This window comes from Pongo abelii, chromosome 16, assembly GCF_028885655.2.
Source record: "Pongo abelii isolate AG06213 chromosome 16, NHGRI_mPonAbe1-v2.0_pri, whole genome shotgun sequence".
Lineage (NCBI taxonomy): Eukaryota > Metazoa > Chordata > Mammalia > Primates > Hominidae > Pongo > Pongo abelii.
This window is the reverse complement of record NC_072001.2, coordinates 98,199,735-98,217,155: the sequence shown is the minus strand read 5'-3', so window position 1 is coordinate 98,217,155 and position 17,421 is coordinate 98,199,735. Positions and strand designations below refer to the sequence as shown.

The window sequence follows — 17,421 nt, the reverse complement described above, 5'->3', positions numbered from 1 at the left end:
TGTGGAAAATTCTATTTTGCAATTGATATACATACAACATATACATATGGATGGAATCCAATGAATTTGGTACGATAGCTAGACATGTTCAAATTAGCAGTCTTCACTTGGAGCACGAATCTTGCTAAGGCACCAGCAGAACCTGTCTAGGAAAAAGACGGAGTTCAAGATGGCCAGAGCAATCACTGTAACATCCCTTAGTGTTTCACAGAGAAAACTAAGGAAAGATGACAATAGCCTTTAAAAGTGCCAGGAAAATGAAAGAAAAGGATCCAATTTCAAAGAAAAATAAGTCGGGGGTCAGACCAGATATCAGCATGAACAACTCACCAGAAATATGCCCCAAGCTCCAGCCGCTAAGTGATTTCTTTAAACCGTCAGATCATTGTCCCTTTTGATAGATATTTAAAACAAATAAATAAACTTGTCAATGAGATAACAGGTCATGGAATCCTCCTGCTTGCTACAGAAGAAAAAAAATAAATCGGAGCAAAGCAAGTTTATATCTGAGATTCACTTCCTAGTCTACAGCTTAGAAGACAGCCTAGTAAAATTGTTTGTGTGTGTGTGAATGTGTGTGTGTATATATTACCACGTTGAGTGACAAAATGGTAGCTGTCATAATGTGCCAGTTAACATGTTCAATAGAAGCTGATTGTTGAGTGTCCCCTGGGAAAAGAAGACAGAAACATGACAAAGAACAAAGAACTTCGATCAATAATGCTTGGGGAAATAAGACAGAGAAGGTTATTTACTTGCATTGATCCACTGCTGCCGTCGCGTAAACTTGGCCTGTTTTTCTTTTGTTAACCTTTAAGCCTGAGTATACTCAGAGGCAACCAAGGAGCCAACTAACAGGTGTAGATTAAGGATCGAAGGAGGTCACCGTACCTCTGTCACCACCAGGCACCCATGTAACAACATCCCTGAAGAAATTTAAACATCAATAGCCATAATAAGGGCAAATTTATCAAGCCTGGCCAGCTCTAGCTGGAAACCTGCCTGCGTCCAGCTGGTTTGCCCTTGCTAAAGCTCAATTGATTTGGACATTCTTTTACTAGAGTTGATTATCAATTGTGACAGAGCAAATTTGTTACCTTCCAAGTGCTGAGTGTAACGTAGCCATTGGAGTCTCTGAAGTGAAAATACCTGGACTTAAGTTACCCCTCACTAGTGAAAAGAGGGAAGGGGGTGACAATCTTGCTCTTTGGCGCATAGGCCAAACCAGCCGCACTTTGGATTCAGTCTGGGCTTCTCCCGGAGAAGATGAGGAAGAAGCAGAAAGAAAGGATTTTTCAGATCAGTTGAGATTTGTTGAGCAGAAAGTTAAGTGCCCTATTGAAGGCCCCATCTGTGAGCTAGATCAAACTCTTTTTTTTTTTTTTTTTTTTTTTTTTTTGAGGTAGAGTCTCGCTGTCTTGCCAGGCTGGAGTACAGTGGTGCAATCTCGGCTCACTGCAACCTCTGCCTCCCAGGTTCAAGGGATTCTTCTGCATCAGCCTCCTGAGTAGCTGGGACTACAGGTGCGAGCCACCAAGCCCAGCTAATTTTTGTATTTTTAGTAGAGACAGGCTTTCACCATGTTGGCCAGGATGGTCTCAATCTCTTGATCTTGTGATCCGCCCGCCTCGGCCTCCCAAAGTGCTAGGATTACAGGCATAAGCCACCATGCCTGGCCTAGATCAAACTCAAAACATGCTATTTTCTGCACCTGGAGCATCCTTGCCCATCCATCTCCGTTTACCCAAATCAGACCCAATCTCCAAGCCAGAGCTTGGAAGCTCCTTCTCTGAAATTTGCAATGTAAGTAGTTTTCTCTCACTCTCTCTCACTACTCTGTATTACACATACTTTTCTAATGTCTCTTTCTTCCCTAGTAGATAAACTCCTTGAAAGCAGGAGGTTGGTTTACATACTACAGTATTTACTAGGTCCCAATACTGTAAGTATCAACTATATTTAGTAAAACTTGCTGGTGGCTGAGTGCAATGGCTCATGCCTGTAATTCTAACACTTTGGAAGGCTGAGCAGGGTGGATTGCTTGAGTCCAGGAATCGGAGACCAGCCTGGGCAACATGGTGAAACTCCATCTGTACAAAAAATGCAAAAATCAGCTGGTGTGGTGGTGCACACCTGTAGTCCCGCCTATTCATGGGGGCTGTGGTGTGAGGATTGGTTCAGCCTGAGAGGCAGAGGTTGCAGTGAGTTGAGATGACACCATTGCATTCCAGCCTGGGTGACAGAGTGAGACTCTGTCTCAAAAACAAATAAAACTTGCTGGTGCATGAGTATAAACGAATAGAGAAATACCATAATTTAGATGTAGATAATAATTCCAAATTGAGTGATTAAATGATTAATATCAGGGTCTAATCAGAGGCAAAATTGCACATGGGTGGTTCATGTTCCATAACTAGATTTTCTTTTCTGGGGCAATTTCCCATGCCTAGTATCTAGCTCTCTCTTCTCCATCTCCACCTCAGCTACACCTCCAGGCCTCTCTTCTGTGTACATCGAGCTCCCTTATCTGCCACTGGCAGTCATGATTAGTTACTGGTTATTAATGGGTCAGTGTAACTCAGTAGTAGGGCTCTCAGGGGTATATATATTTGCTAACATTTTGTTGAGAATTTTTGTACCTAAGTTCATGAAAGGTATTAGTCTTCATTTTTCTTTTTTATACTGTTTTGGTATCAGGGTAATGCTGGCTTTATTCAGCTATTCTTGTAAAGAAAGTTGCCAGTGGTGGAGTAACTGACCATCCTTGTAGAAATCTTTGTACCCATAGCATCCTTTAGATTTACAGTACCAGGTATTTCATATAAGGTACCCTGCTGGTATGCACAATAGCCATGTGGTATAAGTAGGGCAGGTCTTACTACCTCTGCTCCACTCTTAAGGAAATTGAGGCTTAGGGTGGTTCATTATTAGCCCAACATCACCCAGCTAGGAATTGGATAGCTTAGACAGGAACCAGCATCTTCTGACTTAACACCCCTGCTCTTTGGAGGCCTCTGGTTTTTAATCTTTATCCATACAGTGCTATTTCATACAAAACACAAACTATACAAGAAAAAGGAGGACTTATTCTGTAAAATATTGTAGATGGAAGAAGTAGGGAGCAGATATGCATTACAGAAAGTACAATTCCGCATTGTTCCAGCACAGTGCTTCTCACCTACTTTCCCTCTTGATCCATAAGGCAGATAGGATCACATTCAGAAAACCACTCAGACCACCTTATCCTCCAGTGCCCAAAAAGGATAAGTAGTTTAGCAACTTGTAACCATTCCAGCTTCATAATGCATCGTCAACTGTTTCCTACTGCGGGCTGTGGTGGAACTCGGAATCCCTATGAAGTGTCAATGATCTGTGGGAGGATGATCTACATAGCCAGAGTGCACCAGGACCCCCAGGTAAAAAGGCGCCCCACCACTCTCCTCCCCTTCCCTTGTGGAGAAGTTCTGTGTGGTACAGTCCTCATTAAGGCCCATGGTAGCCTTTCTCTGCGGTGTCTGGAAAGCTGCTGTCTCCCCGCAATGTGTCCTTTTCCTAAAACACATTAGTTTTCAGTTCACTCTTTCCAGGCCTGGTATCCACATCAGGAAAACAAAATAAATTAAAAACCCGAAACACCTTTCTAATGAGCCCTAATTGCTGCCTCTGCTGATGAGATCTGCAGAAAGGCCGAGCTCGGAAGGGGCCTTAGAAAACAGATTTCTTTTTCTTGTGAACTAGAGTTCCCCAAGGCGGCAGTAAGTGCTGGACTTGAGGACATGTTGCTTTCCAGTTGCCCATATGTCCTGTCTCCTGCACACAAAAGCTGGAGTGTCTCCTGCGGTCACAATGGGGTTTCCTGAAACGATCCCTCACCTAAAGATGACAAAGAGCAACAGTGAACTCTTCCTTTCTAATTTTGCCTGATTTGGTAGCAAAATGCAAGCAAACATACTCCACACAACATAATAATGCCATGTTGGGACACCTGGAGGGTAAAGGAGTCAAGAATGTGTTTCCAGGAGATTGAATGAACCCTGCAACTAGACTTTGGAGTGGAACAGCCAATATGACCATTTTTTTATTCATACATTTATCACAGAATTCCTCACGGTATTGGTGAGGCCAGCCTGAGCTATGCGCTCAAGATAAAGTAGTGCACCTGGCTGGCATGGTCGTTCCCTAATAGAGCTACCTGCAAGAACAAGATAGATATTAAACATAGTTGTCAAATACTTGACAATTTTCTTTCTATTTTTCATAAATTGTAAGAAGGAAAACCAGAGGGTGCTACTGAAATCATAATAAGGGAATGATTTAAGGAAGTTTCCTCCGAAGAAGGACCATTTAAGCCTTAGACGTGAAGTGGAAATAGGAGGTAGTGGGGCCAAGAATGAAGGAGGAAGCAAAGAGAATCAAGTCTTTGAGGGGCAAAAGAGCTTGTTGCATCTGAAAAGCTGAGGAAAATTCACTCTCTGGAGTGGGGCAAATGCTGTGTTGGGGCCATCACCAAGCAAAGAGCAAGGGTTTTGTCCCATGTGCAGCAAGAACCCACTGAAATATTTAAATTAGTTTGATGACATCATCTGGTTAACATTTAAAAAACCATCTTGGGCCATTCTTTGACAATTGGAGGTTGGCAAGAAAGAAAGTAGAGGTTCAGAATAGGAGGGTATTGAAATAACCGATGAAGAAGATGATCAGAGCTAAGAGTGTAGGATGTACACACACACACACAGACACACACACACACACCCCTATTATGTGGATACAGGTTAAAAGATAATTTAATATCTTTAGAGAGATAAGAGACTGTATCACATACTTTAAATAAGAATAGGTTATGTATACAGCTTTATATAATTAAAGATCTTGAAAAAGACAAACACAATGATCAAAATAAATAACTAGAACCTAATCATTGAGAAGTTCAATGGATGGGATGGACGGTCTGGACATAGCTGAAGAACAATTGTCAATGTGCTGAAAACCAAAAGAACTCTTCCAGAACACAGATCAAAGAATGTGAGAAAAATCGAGAAAATGAAGCAACATGGAAGATGTGGATGACATTCTTCTTACCTCCCTTTCTAGGAAGGGTCAGTCTAACCCTCCTGGGTTATGTTAAGTGTAGGGGGAGAAAGATAGGCATCAAGCTGTTGCATGCCCCTATCCCAAGCCAACTCACATTAGTCACCAAGAGAATAACTTTCTTATTTCTGTTATTTCAGGGCACTATCCAGGCAGGGTGCTGCTAATGGATGACAGAAGCACAACATGGATGTAGAGCCACAAAATTAATTATCTACACTGGCTTTCAATAAAGTCAGGAGAAGGAAAAATGTGCAGGAGGTATGGCTCTAGAAGGTCTCCACTCAAGTTCAATTTAACTAATTTATACACGACCCAATTTGTTTCCTTGTGATTTTTTTTTTTTTTTTGTCAGAGAAACACACCCATTCCAAACTCTTTCCAAAAGTATTTTCCATTAAGTATCAAGACAGACAACAAATAGCTTCACTTTTAATTTTCACTTGTTTCACACCTGCTATTTTCTAATTATAATGTCATCAGCATGTAGAAGGATTTCCCAAAGCAATGATGGTCCATGTGTACATAATTCAGGCTTTATTGAAATTTTAACCTCATTTGGTCGAACTCCAGTTTGTAAGTAGTAGAGTCAGGATTGCAATCCAGGCAGTCTGTCTCCAGAGGCCACTTCTGTAAACACTGGGCTGGACCAAGAGCTAAGGCAGGCTTTCCCAACAGTGACATTATTGATATTATGAGCCAGATAATTGTTGTGGGGTTCTTTCCTGTGCGTTATAGGATGTTTAACAGTGTCACTGCCCTCTACCCACTAGATGCCAGTAGCAACCCTCTGCAGACATTGCCAAATGTCTCCAGGGTGGGGATGACCACAGTGCCTCTGGTGAGAACCACTGGGCTAGGGTACCCACCGGAAACTTAGAGCAAGCATTATACTTAGGTTGACTATTAAACCATTCCCATTAACATCTATGCACCTGACTTTTATAATTCACCATTGTTTTAGATGGCCTAATCAATGCTATAAAATAAAACAAGACATATAATGTATATCAAACATACCACTATTTGTAGCTGTGAACTCATTTGCAAAGAGGACATTCCTTTCTGATGGCTTCTATCTCGTCTTGGGAGTTTTAAGAGAAGTCATTTACTGAGGTCAAGGAGGAGGAAAAAGCATGGATGGGAGTTCTGAGAAGAGATAAAAATATGAGCTGTGTCTTAGGGAGAGTGAGAGCATGCTGAGAGACAAAATAGCTTGATTATGAGTTGCATTCATTGTGGTTGAGGTTGCTGATCATGAAGTCTTCATATTTTTATTTCCAAAAAATTGTAGCAGAGATTTTGTTCAGCTTCTTGCCAATGGCCCCACCAATATCTTCCAAGTGGCCTCCTACTCTCTCTCCTTAGCAAACACTTTTTTTCCAGTTATGTGAAAACTATCAGCTGCTATCTTTTTCTAGACTGCAAATAAAAATTAATTCATAAATATATAAATTTTTATAAAATGCAATGTTAAGAATATGTAAATCAATAAAGTATTTTTTGGAAAGTTTATCAGTATATATCAAAGAGAAGAATGTTCCTACCATTGTCTCAACAGTCCAGTTTCTAGGAAATTTTCCTAAAGGAATAACTGCACAAGTACAAAAAGATGTAATCAGCAGCATTGCTATAGTATTAAAAAATTGGAAACAATCTAAATATTCTCTCTAGAGGATCACTTAAGTAAACATCAGTGCGCACATGCAGTGGTCTCTGATACTGCATTAAAAAATAATATTGATAATGTATTATTGAATAAAAAATTGCAGGTTATAGGCAGGCATTCATGGTGTAATTGCATTTGTAACATATTGTATTTAGGAATATAGGTACTTCTTTAAGGCTATGTTTGTTTGTTGTTTGTTTGTTTGTTTCAAAGACAGGGTCTTGCTCTGTCACCATGGCTGGAGTGCAGTGGCCTAATCACAATTCACTGAAACTTCGATCTCCTGGGCTCAAGCAATCCTCCTGCCTCAGCACCTGGATAGAGTAACTGGGATACAAGCATGCGCCACAATGCATGGCTACTTTTTTACATTTTTTGTAAAGATGAGGTCTCGTTTTGTTGCCTAGGCTGGTCTTAAACTCCTGGCCTTGAGTGATTCTCCAGGCTTGGCCTCCCAAAATGCTTGGATTACAGGCATGAGCCACAGTGAACAGCCATCTTTAAGACTGTTTTTAAAAGTATTACCAATGACTATATCTAGGCAACGGTATTTGGATAATTTTCATGTTATTTTTTGTACTTTTTGGATCATTAGACTTTTCTACATAGAGCATACTTTTTTAAAAAAAAAAACAGCAAAGTGGTTTCCAAAAGAATGAAAATGATCAAATGACTGACATTGACAGTCAGTGCTGAAGACAAAATGCTTTGATAAACTGAGTAGCAGAAACTTTGATTGTTAGATCCCTCCTCTTTGAGACGGCTAAGTCCATTTTATACATAAGAAGGCTGACTCACAGGCTCTGGCCTAAAAGCAGAAGCTGATGTGCTTTGCATGTATTTTTAGTCGGTGAAGCTATCATTCTTATTGAAAACTCTACAGCTAATTTAGCAAAAACAAATAATAATATTCAACTCTGCAACCACAGTCAAAACCTGTCTGTGTGTTCATTTTTCTAGTGTACGGCCTCTGTGTGGCTGGGTACAAGCAGGCCTGCCTCGCCCAGAGGCCTGGTATATTCTGACCTGCTCACTAGTGTTGGCCAGTTGGCTGCTTGGCACCCTTCCCGGCAGTCATTGGTCTCCAAGCACGACATCTATCATTGCTCCAGTCAGAAAGATGACACCTACCTGATGGGTGGGCAGAAGCGTCTTCTCTTACCATATGCTGGGAATTGTCAGGGGCTGTTCACGCCAAGACTGGCTACTTTTAGTGCCAGGAAACAGGCCTTTCCCAAAGCCTGCCAAAAAAAATACAAATAAAAATTTAAAAAACCAATTTTCACATATCAAATTTTGCACTGAGTAGTTGTGTAACAAGCGATGCAGAACAGAGAATTATGGACATTTTTCTGGCATCGACACATGCAACACAGAAGAGAAGAGCAGTTCTCATCTGTGAAATGAGAGAGAGAACAAAAAAAAATTTCTGACCTACATAAATATTAGGTTTAGACCTAGCCTCAGGCAGAGACAGTGGGTGGCTCACCTATCCAGTGTAACTTAATAAACACTGAAATGCCCACCTGGGGTGGAAGCTGCAGTTCTCACCATATGAGTCATTCTTTGGGGTTAAAGCATCCTCTGGTGAAGGGTCCTGTTGAGTCCCTATGTGTTCCTTGGGGGGACAGAACAACATTAACCCACTGTCTCCAATTACCATATTTGTGCAGATTACCTGATTAGATACAGTAGGTAGGTATATTTCAATGAAATCATACAAAATCAGGAAATGTTGGGGGCACCAGGTGCCACTGTTTGTTGTTGAATCGAGACGTCTGTGCTATCAGGGAACACGACAAGGACACAGGCCTGCGATTCTGAGAAACATCTCCAAAGAGAAACTCAGAAGAGAGGAAGGAATCACAGTCCTGTCAAAAATGAAATAGGAGAACGGCCCAAGCACAGTTTGGGAACTTAGGCTGGCAAGACAAACTGAGCTAAGCTTGGGACACTGTCAGAATGGAGGGAAAGAACCCAGCTGAGAGGTGCTGGGAGAGTGAAAGGCAGAGACAGAATGAACCTCAAATTCGAGGAAAAAGAATGGGGAACGCAAGAGGCTGCTGCATGGGCAGAAGATCATTGGCCCACAGAGAATGGGGAAGGCACAGGGGTGGATAGGGTCAGGCAGTTCAGGCACAAGTCCAGGGACTCAGGCAAGGAGTTTATTCCATTGCCCTTGAGCATGTGCTCCAGGGCAGGCAAAGCTGCTTTCACTCACCTATCAACTCCACAGGCTGCTGCAGGACCTCCAATCCTCATTTTAACTTACATCAGTCTCATCAGGTCTTCTACAGCAGCCTGAGGTTTCTGCTCTTGAGGTTTCTGTTTGCTTTGTGTTTCCACCCAGCTGTACCCATCCTCACCAACTTTTTACAAAAGCATGTGTGTGCAAGTGTGTAGGAGGGCATGCTTGTGTATATGTATTTGTAAAATATATTGCTAATTGTTCCCTTAACAAGTTTTTGCTCTCAAAACATACTTTGATGTTGTTCTTTATGCCTGTCTTGGTTATTTGGCCACTGTTATAGGAAGACCAAAACAGAGTGATATGGTTTGGCTGTGTCCCCACCCAAATCTCATCTTGAATTGTAGCTCCCATAATTCCCACATGTGGTGGGAGGGACCTGGTGAGAGGTAACTGAATCATGGGGGTAGGTCTTCCCTGTACTGTTCTCATGATACTGAATGAGTCTCATGAGATCTGATGGTTTTTTAAGGGGGAGTTTCCCTGCACAAGCTCTCTCTTGTCTGCCACCATGTAAGACATGCCTTTTGCTTTCTGCCGTGATTGTGAGGCCTCCCCAGCCAAGTGGAACTGGAGGTCCATTAAACCTCTTTTTCTTTACAAATTGCCCAGTCTTGGGTGTGTCTCTATCAGCAGCCTGAAAATGGACTAATACACAGAGCTACAGTCAAAGGCAAAACACTTTCCAACACTTTTTCCTAACCTTTTGTGGGAAGTGAGAAGTATTCTAAAACTTTCTTTCTTATTCTGGGAAGCTTAGAACTTAGTAATTCTGCTAACCTATCTTTGGAATTTCAGAAGCCATTAAGGGGAGGAAAATCAACAGAAAAATTCCTATGTTCTAGTAGCCTTGGTGTTAGACCCAAGTTCCAATCCTGGTTAGCAGTTTGCTAGCTGTGTGTCTCTATGTGTTTCAGGGTTCTCATCCATACATCAGGGAAAATAACAGAACACAATTCATAGAAATACTACTTAAAAGAGATTTGACTACACATATTTTTTGGTCTACTAATGTAGCAAGAGACAGTTAAACAGGATTTAAAGACAAATAAAGACAGTAACAAAGCATTGGTATTCATACCATATACATGGTTTCTACGAATCAATAAAAAAAAAGATTAAAGAATATGAACAGATAATTCTCAAAAAATGTATATAAATAAACCCCAAATCCATGAAATGACTCTACACATTCTTTTAAAAATAAGAAAAATGCAATGAAAACATATTCACATTTTTTTTCCCTAAGAAATTGGTAAAATTTTTAAAGTTTGATATTATCCAAGTTGGCTTGTGGAGTGGGACAACAGGCTGTCCCCAACAGTGTTGGGGCAAATGTAAATCGTTGTGACTGTAAAAAGAATGTTACTGTTATTTTTTAAATTGACACATTATACATATTTGTGTAGTACAATAAGGTGTTTCCATACATACTTTTTGTCATACAATGATTCAATCAGGTTAGTTAGTGGATCCCATCACCTCATGCATTTATCATTTCTTCGTGGTGAGAACATTCCAAAGCTTCTCTTCTAGCTAGTTGGTAACACACAATATTTTACTATTAACCATCATCAACCTATTGTGCAACAGAACACCAGAACTTACTCCTCCTATCTAACAGTAACTTTCTACCCATTGATGAACCTCTCCCTATCCTCCCCTCCTCACTCTCTTCCACAGTTTCTGGTACTTACTGTTCTACTCTTTGCTTCTATGATAACTTTTTTTTTTTCTTAGATTCCTCCACATGAGTGAGATTATGTGGTATTTGTTTTTATATGTCTGGCTTATTTTACTTAACATGGTATTCTCGGGGTTCATCAATGGTGTTGCAATAACATGATTTCATTCCTTTTTATGGCTCAATAGTATTCCATTGTGTATTTATACATTATTCTCTTTATTCATTCCTTCACTATTAGACATTTAGGTTGATTCCATACTCTTGCTATTGTAAATAGTGCTGCAATAAACATGAATGTGTGGATATCTCTTTAACATACAGATTTGATTCCCTTTGGAATATATACCTAGTAGAGGCACTGCTAGATCGTATGATAGTTCTATTTTTAAGTTTTTGAGGACCCCTGATACTGTTTTCCATAATGAATGTACTAGTTTACAATCTTGCCAAGAGCCTGTAAGTGATTCCTTTCCTCCACATCTTCCACTATGTAGTGAGGTGGTATCTCTATTGTGGTTTTAATTTGCATTTTCCTAATAATTTGTGACACTGAACTGATGGCCTTCTGTGTATTCTTTTGAGAAATGTTTATTAAGTACTTTTTCCCCATTTTTTTTTTTTTTAGACGGAGTCTTGCTCTGTCACCCAGGCTGGAGTGCAGTGGCATGATCTCTGCTCATTGCAACTCTGCCTCCTGGGTTCACGCCATTCTCCTGCCTCAGCCTCCCGAGTAGCTGGGACTACAGGCACCCGCCACCACGCCTGGCTAACTTTTTGTATATTTAGCAGAGATGGGGTTTCACTGTGTTACCCAGGATGGTTTCGATCTCCTGACCTCGTGATCCACCTGCCTCGGCCTCCCAAAGTGCTGGGATTACAGGCGTGAGCCACCATGCCCAGCCACTTTTCCCCATTTTTTTAATCAGGTTATTTGTGGAGTTTGCTGTTTTTATGTTCTGGATATAACCCCTTGTCAGAAGTACAGTTTGCAAATATTTTCTCCCATTCCGTCAATTGTCTTTCATTCTGTTACCAGTTTCTTTTGCTGTACAAAAGGTTTTTAGTTTGATGTAATCCCATTTGTCTTTTTTCGTTTTTGTTGCCTAAGTTTTCAAGGTCTTATTTAAAAAGTCCTTGCCCAGTTTAATGTCATGAAGTGCTTTCCTTATATTTTCTTCTAATAGTTTTATAGTTTAGGGCATGACATTTAAATCTTTAATCCATTTTGAGTTTATTTTCCGATACGGTAAAAGTAGGGGACTAGTCTTATTCTTTGGTGTGTGTGTATACAATTGTTCAGCATCATTTATTGAAGAGATTCTTTCCTGCATTGTGTGTTCTTGGCACCGTTGTTGAAAATAAGTTGTCTGTAGGCGTGTGAATTTATTTTTGTGTTCTCTATTCTATTCCATTGTTTTTTAATGCCAGTACCATGTTGTTCGTGTAATGTATTTTAAAAACAGGTAGTGTAATGCCTCTAGCTTTCTTCTTTTTGCTCAAAATTGATTTGGCTATTTAGGATCTTTTGGGGTTCCCAATTTTGGGATTGATTTTCTATTTCTGAGAAGATTTTTTGTTTCTGTGAGTCATTGGTATTTTGACAAGAATTGCATTAAATCTGTAGATTGCTTTGGGGAGTATGGCCATTTTAACAATATCAATTCTTCCAATCCATGAATATGGGATTCTTTCAGTTTATGTATTTCCTCTTCAATTTTTTTGTTAAAGTTTTATAGTTTTCAGTGTAGAGCCTTTTCACCTTATTGGTTAAGTTTATTCCTAGTTATCTTTGTTCTGTAGCTATTTAAAGTGAAATTGTTTTCTTGATTTTTTTAAACAGACGGTTTGCTATTAGTACATAGAAATGCCACTGATTTTTGTATGTTGATTTTGTATCCTCCAATTTCACTGAATTTGTTTATTAGTTCTAACAGTTTTTTGGTGAAATGTTTAGGGTTTTCTCTACATAAGATCATGCCATCTGCGAACAGGGACAATTTGGCTTCCTCTTCTATTATTTGGTTCCTTTTTATTTTTGTCTTGCCTAGTTGCTCTGGCTTGAACTTATAGCTCTATGTTGAATAGAAGTGGCGATAGTGGGCATCCTAGTCTTGTTTCTGATCTTAGAGACAAATCCTTCAGCTTTTCCCTGTTTAGTGTGATATTAGCTGTGAGAACATTATATATGGCCTTTATTGTGTTGAGGGACAAGCCTTCTATACCTAATTTGTTGAGACTTTTTACCATGAAGGGATACTAGATTTTCTCAAATTTTTTTCTGCATCTATCCAAAAGCAGATCACATGGTTTTGGTCTTTTGTTGTTGTTGTTGTTAATGTGGTAAATCACATTTATTCATTTGTATGTTAAGCAATCTTTGAATACCTGTGAGGAATTCCACTTGATCATAGTGAATAATCTTTCTCATATTGTTTTAGACTCAGTTTGTTAGTATCTTGTTGAGAATTGGTTATCATCAATGCTGGTATGTCATTTTTTTTGGTGTGTCTTTGTCCAGTTTTGGAGTCAGGATAATGCTGATCCCATAAAATAAATTTAGAAGTATTTTCTCCTCCCCAGTTTTATGGAATACTTAGAGGAGAGTTAGTATTCCTTCTTCTTTATATCTTTGGTAGAGTTCAAGAGTGAAGCCATCAAATCCTGCATTTTCATTTGATGAAATGCTTTTTATTATTAACTTAATCTTCTCATTCATTTTTATTCTGTTCAGATTTTTGTATTTCTTCAAACATATTTGTAAATTTTCATTTAGTATTGGTAAATTGTACATGTACATGGATTTATTCATTTCTTCTGATATAAAATTTATTGGCATGTAGTTGTTCACAATAATTTCTTATGATTTTTTGAATTTCTGTGATATCTGTTGTAATGACTCTCTATTCATCTCTCATTTTATTTATTTGAGTTTTATTATTTTCTCAATTAGTCTAGCTAAAGTTTTGTGTATTTTTTTTCTTTTCAAAAAATTAATTCTTGATAGGGGAGCCAAGATTGCTGACTAGACTCAGCCAGGAAGAGCATCTCCCACTGAGACATCAGACCATCAAGAATACCGGCACACTCCAAGTAGATCTTTGGAAGAAAGGCATTAAGGGTGAAAGGAGGGAGGACAGAGTCCCTGAGTTGAGGAAGGTGAAAACCCTGCAGAGTGCTACCAAGCACCATGTCTCATTCCAGCCCGCAGTGATTCCTGGAGAAGGGGAGACTTAAATAGGTGAAGAGTGGTCCATGCTTTTCATGGACCTCCAGAATCTTAGCTTCAGGAGACCCTCATGATGCCCACAGACATTTGAGGTGGCAGAAAGAGATGCTTGAAGAAGTGGCAGGGACAGTACTCTAGCCTGTGTGGAGCCCAGAGAGTTTGGTGTGAGAATGGCTGCAATGGAACATGACCAGGGACACCCATCCTCCAAGGCATGCCATGCTCCTCTAAGTGGCTTGGGACTTCGTTGGCTATCTAACCTGGACACAGAAGGGCTGTCTTGCCCATGGGGACAAGGCCAGTTTGATCTGAGCACCCTTCATTTGCTGGCTTCTTGGGGGTCCCTCCTGACCACATCCACTTGCAATGCAGGCTTGGATTCCAAAACCAGGATTTCTCCTGCAGCAGACATCATAGCAGATCCCATCTAACCACTGGACAGCTTCAGCAGACAGGCCTCGGTAGACACACAGGTGCCAAACACCTCCTCCCGCTGCTTTGCCAGTGTGCACTTGCCTGTGGCTTTCCCCCACTGCTACACAGGTGCACACATGGAATTCACCATTTTGGTGCCACTGGTTCACAACCACATTACCACCGCACTGTTGCTGGCGAGCACATGTGCAGATATCACCACACCACTGCCTTATTGCTGCTGGCACACATGCAAACATGCACCCCAATGCACTGCTGCCCAACCATAAGCATGTGCACATGGGTGCAACCCCACTATCACTCCCCCAGTGAAGTGCTGTTGTAAGAATCTCCCATTGTTGTTGCCAGCAGACTGAAAAACTTGACCCCTTTAGTGAAGCAAGTGTTTATCCTCAAGGGGATAACACAGAGATAAGGACAGAGAACACAGCTGTGGGACTCCTACCAACACCCAGGGTTAGAGCACGCAGACCAGAAGTGCTGAGCTTAGCCTGGGCCCCCTGATATCATCCAGAAATGAAGCCAGTCAACTAAACCCAACTTATGCCACAGTCAAAACCTCATGAGCATCAAAGAATAAGAAAACAAAAAGCACCATCTAAAAGACAAAAACGACAGAGATTAAAAGAACATCAGGCCACACTGATGAGAAAGAACCAGCACAAAAACTCTGGTGACTCAAATACCAGAGTGTCGTTTTGCCTCCAGATGATCACAGTAGCTCCCCAGCAATAGTTCTTAATTAGATTGAAATGGCTGAAATGTCAGACATAGAATTCAGAATCTGGATGGCAATGAACATGAAGGAATCTAGTAAAACAATACAAGACATAAAAGACAAAGGAGGCATTTTAAGGAAGAACAAAACTGATCTGATAAAGCTAAAAACTCACTACAAAAATATTATAATTGGAAATATTAACAGCAGAATAGAACAAGTTGAGAAAAGAGCTTAAAGACTGTTTTTGTGAGTAAGTTTGTCAGATAAAAATAAATAAAAACAATTTTGAAACAATGAAGAAAACCTCCAAGAAATATGGGATTACATAGAGACCAAACATGACTCTTTGTCATTCCTGAAAGATAAGTAGAGAGAGCAAATAACTTGTAAAATACATTTGAGAATATTGTCCATGAAAATCCCCCAATCTCACTACAGAGGTTGACATTCAAATTGAGAAAATTCAGAGAACTCCAATGAGATACTGTATGGGATAACCATCCCCAAGACACACAGTCAGATTATCCAAGGTAAATGCGAAAGAAAAAATATTAAAGGGAGCTAGAGAGAAGGGGCAGGTTACCTACAAAGGAAACCCCATTAGGCTAAGAGTAGAGTTTTCAGCAAAAACCCTACAAGCCAGAAGAGATTGGGGGCCTATATTCACCATTTTTTTTTTTGTTTTTTTTTTTTTTGATGGAGTCTTGCCCTGTCACCCAGGCTGGAGTGCAATGGTGCGATCTCGGCTTACGGCAACTTCCACCTCCTGAGTTCAAATGATTCTCCTGCCTCAGCCTCCCCAGTAGCTGGGACTACAGGTGCCCTCCACCACGCCCAGCTAATTTTTGTATTTTTTGTAGAGACGGGGTTTAACCGCATTGGCCAGGATGGTCTCGATCTCCTGACCTGGTGATCTGCCCTCCTCAGGCTCCCAAAGTGCTGGGATTACAGGTGTGAGCCACCGTGCCCGGCCTCAGCATTCTTGAAGAAAAAATATTCCAACCAAGAATTTCATATCTAGCCAAACTAAACGTCATAAGTGAAGGAGAAATAAAATCCCTTTCGGACAATCAAACATGAAGGGAATTTGTTACCACCAGGCTTGTCTCACAAGAGATCTTTAAGGGAGGGCTAAACATGGAAACTAAAGACTATTAGCAGCCACAACAAAAACATACTTAAATACATAGACCATTGACACTATAAAGCAACTACACAATCAAGTCTGCATAACAACCAGCTAACAACTCAATGACAGGATCAAATCAGCACATATCAATATTAACCTTGAATGTAAACAGGATAAGTGCCCCCACTTAAAAGGCAGAGAGTGGCAATTTGGATAAAGAAAAAAGATCTCCCATAAAATGGCAGGCAGGAGATAGGACTAACATGCAGCTCCTGCTTAGATGACAGGACAGTGTCTGGAGACTTACATGTGAACTTTTGCTCCATGAACCACTGCAGGAACATACCAGAAAAACTGGAAGAATTCACAAACCCTTTGAAAGAAGAGGCTTGCCGCTGCAAACCCCATGAGACAGCCAAAAAACTGTGAGTTCCCAAAATGTGAGGGGGAAAAAGTTCAGCCTTTGAACACACATCCCCACTGAAGAACCTGAAAATCCAGATCACAGGGGAAGGATTAACCTTACCTAGAGCTGAAATGGATTTAGGCAGCCAAGTAAAATATAAAAGTAGAAGAAGCATCAGGACCCTCCCGGTTCTCAGCTTGAGCCCCAGGAAAGTCATTCTGGCCTTATCTCACAGAGGTCCTTCTGGAAGGGAAGGTGGCCAGCAGAACTGGGGAGGGGCCACAGGGCAAATAAAGGTCCTAGCTGAACTTTGTAGTAATTTTGACTGAGCACAAACTTTCCTGAGCAGAGTCTGAGGGGGGCGAATGGGAAGTGCAGATACAAGCACAGAAGCCACATCCAATGGTGAGGGCAGGTGGGGAGGCAAGGCCTGAGAGCCCTACCCACTTTCTCAGCAGGGAGGCTTGTGCCCTGGGGCAAGATCTCAGCTCTGCACACCTGGACATGAACTCAGTGCAGTTGGGGAGTCATGGTGCGAGAGAGACTGGTCTTGCTGGCTGCATAGGAGCTAGGTGAGGCCTGTCACTTCTCGCTTTCTCCCACTTCCCTGGCAACCTGTATGAAGCAGCAAAGGCAGCCATAATCCCCTGGAGAACATAACTCCACTGACCTGAGAACCACCCCCAAACCCCCACAGTGGTAGCAGCCCCACCCAGAGAGTCTGAGCTCAGACCTGTCTAATCCTGCCCCCACCTGATAGTTTTTCTCTACTCACCCTGGTAGCTGAAAACAAAAGATGTAATCTCTTGGGA

The 17,421-nt window shown here is 40.9% G+C and overlaps 1 long non-coding RNA gene across 1 annotated transcript; it reads right to left on the bottom strand.

Annotated features, from left to right (window-relative positions):
- Positions 1-6,065: 6,065 nt before the first annotated feature.
- LOC129050591 (uncharacterized) lies at positions 6,066-17,182 on the bottom strand. The gene is made up of 3 exons (XR_008514269.2): positions 17,108-17,182; positions 7,889-7,998; positions 6,066-6,237 (listed from the first exon to the last, which is right to left on the bottom strand). It is a non-coding gene; the product is annotated as an uncharacterized LOC129050591 (long non-coding RNA).
- Positions 17,183-17,421: the final 239 nt, after the last annotated feature.